This window comes from Coffea arabica, chromosome 1c, assembly GCF_036785885.1.
Source record: "Coffea arabica cultivar ET-39 chromosome 1c, Coffea Arabica ET-39 HiFi, whole genome shotgun sequence".
Classification (NCBI taxonomy): Eukaryota; Viridiplantae; Streptophyta; class Magnoliopsida; order Gentianales; family Rubiaceae; genus Coffea; species Coffea arabica.
This window is the reverse complement of record NC_092310.1, coordinates 52,033,479-52,036,587: the sequence shown is the minus strand read 5'-3', so window position 1 is coordinate 52,036,587 and position 3,109 is coordinate 52,033,479.

Genomic DNA, 3,109 nt, shown 5'->3' with positions numbered 1-3,109 from the left:
AGTACAAAAAATACCGTAGAAAAGCGAAACTATTTCGTCTATTTATAGGTAACGAAGCCGTCTTATTCTTAGATATCAGATAGATTTCCAGTTCTACAGCTTTGAAAGCGATGGAGTAGTTGGAGGGCATGATTGTTTCGTAAAATAGGTTATCGACAAGGTGTTTTAGGGTTTCGCGCATTCTTGGACACCGTCCTAGCTGCTAAACGATGAAAGATTAAATATAAATCTGTCCGACAATTGGATGCGTATTTTGTTTTGATTAATCATAGCTACAGACAAGGGGATGATACCCACTGTTTGAATAAAGCATTATTGAAAATATTGTTTGAAATAATTAGGTTGTGTTTGTATTGTATTTTCCGTCATTTTTCATGGAAAAATTACTGTAGCGATTTGATATATGTGAGGGAAAAAGGTGATAGGAAAATGTGATCACGGAAAATGACAATATTTTCCGACGGAAACAAGCAATCCAAGCATGGCCTTACTATAACACCTTTTGTGATGGGATATCTACGAGATAATATTACTGTTTCCAATGGAGATTACTTAATTTATTTGTCATTGAGGAATGCATTTCTAATATAGTGTTTTTTTTTTAAAAATAGGTACTGACACCATCCCATTTCAAACTAACGTGCAACATTTTTTTTTTTTTTTGAGGAAACCAACATGGAACCTTGATGAATGAGTAGCATTCAGGAACTCATGTAGTTAAATTGAAAATCACATTATCAAGAAAAAAGATACTGCAAAGAAACAGACTCACACATGGCTGGAGTTTGGTAATTGTTATCACCTGAATCAACATTTCTCCTAGTGTAGGACTAGGGTTGATTCCGTTCGTCAAATCCAAACTAATTAACCGGTTAAATATTCATTCTTACTATTTAAAATTGCTTTAGATGCTAGTTGAGGGGAAAGCATATGCACAGAGAACTAGTTTGAAGGAGATACTATATTGACTAGCTGTACCCGTGCCAAAAAAAAAGGGGGGGGGGGTGTACTCCTGTCAATTACCAACCCAACCGTATCATCTAAAACATCTTCTAAAATTAAATTCTAAAACATATGGAAAGAAGTCAAGAACAATACGAGTTCAATTATCAATAATATTTGCAGAGTAGTTAGAGACATAATTGACTAATTGAGGAGATTTAATGGAAACCATGACTCTGATAAGCCCTGAAACGTCAAAGCAGAAGAGACTCAATCAAACAAGATGCTATGCTTCAAATGTACATCACCATGTTGAAAACAAACCTGCATACGGGCACCTATTTCTATCTACCTATTATATAAGAAAGAAGCGAACTTTCGTGCTTTGCCTCCTTGCTCATCACGTGACTTTGTAATAATTTGACAAGTAGTTTGCTAACATTTCTTGGATATTGCTATTCTTGCCATTGCATTTTTTTTGGCCTTTTGTTCGTACAAAATCAAACAAATCTGGCTCTTATATTTATGGGTATTTATTGGTCGATAATAAAAAATTCGGTAAAACAATTTTTGGTAATTTGGGAATTGATTTTAAGACCCATATACAACTATTGTCCAAACCTTAATTTGATAAATTGGATTGGAGAATCAGTAGTGAGTTAAAATATTTTAATTCTCTCTAAAAAAATTGTTATAACAAAATAATATCCCATATGTTTTTCAACAAAATTAATCGACTTACTCAAACAAACATGATATGCCAAAAAAAAGGGTTCATAATCCTAATTTCTAAGTCACAATCTCAATTCTCAAACAATATTGAAATAAATAAGAATTTCAAATTTAATTGTTAAGCTAAACTCCAATGTATCAACTTCCATTAAAATTTTATAGTTAGTTAACCAAATCACTAATTACTAATTAATATTTAGTGATAGGATAAAGATTTACTCTTGTATTTAGTAATACACATAAGTGGGCATATATCCTACTTTTGTCTTCTATTGATTTTATGCGAAAGAATGATGTCTACTTAATTGTTCTTGAAATTTTAAGTGGGCATGGGCTGTGCTAAGCACAGCCTTAAGTCTGCTAGTTTAGCATATATGTTCCCTCGTTAAATAAAATCTATTCTTCTTCTGTTTGAATAAAATCTATGCTGTACATCATTAAGGTAGAGTAATGATCAAATTCATGCCACATATACAAGGAAAGATTCCCATGATTAAATTTGTACCAATTGATACCCTTTAAGAAATTGAAAAGTTTATCGTCTATTTGTAGATAAACAAAGCCGTCTATTAGTGTACAGCGTACCTTACAACTTTCCAGTTTTACACCATTGAAAAGGAGGGGAGGAGTTGGAGGGCCAGAGAGCATGGCTGTTTCTTGAAAGTAGGTGATCCCCCAAGGTGTATTTTTAGGGTTACGCACATTCTTGGACACCATGCTGCAAAACAGTGAAAGATTAATATAAATTCGTCTGACAATTGAACGTGTATTTTGTTTTGATTAATGGCATCTTTGGTATCTCCAGACAAGAAGATGATACTAATTACTAAGCTGTCACCGAAAAATTTATTTCACATACATCACTCACTCAGGATGTTTTTAGTGGAGATTAATTTATTAGGAGTTTATTTCAAAATATTTTAAACATTCAGCTACAAAATCATCTATTTTAATTTGTTTAATGGATGAATTTTTCCTACACTGACAGTATATACGCTGTCAGCATTGGATGAATGACAACTATGCAGAGTTTGAATTTGAACTCCAACTATTACATATGTATCATGAATCCAACAGTGAAAGTGTACATACACTATCAGTATATATAAGATTTACTCTTATTTAATTATGGCATCCTATGCCTCTAGAGTTTTTAGAAGCATGATACTACTAAATTTATAGGTGCTGAGACACCATCCCATTTTGACTACTAACATTCCTCGTTGATTGATGACTAGCATCAAGGAACTACTGCAGTTAAATTGAAGATCACGTTTTCAAGGAAAAAAAGATGCTGCAAAGAAACAGACTCACACATGGCTGGAGCTTTGCAATTGCGTGTCACCTGAATCAACAACATTTTCTCGTACTCTAGGACTAGGATGGAATCTATCAGTTAGATCCAAACTAATTAACCGGTTAAATAATCGTTAGT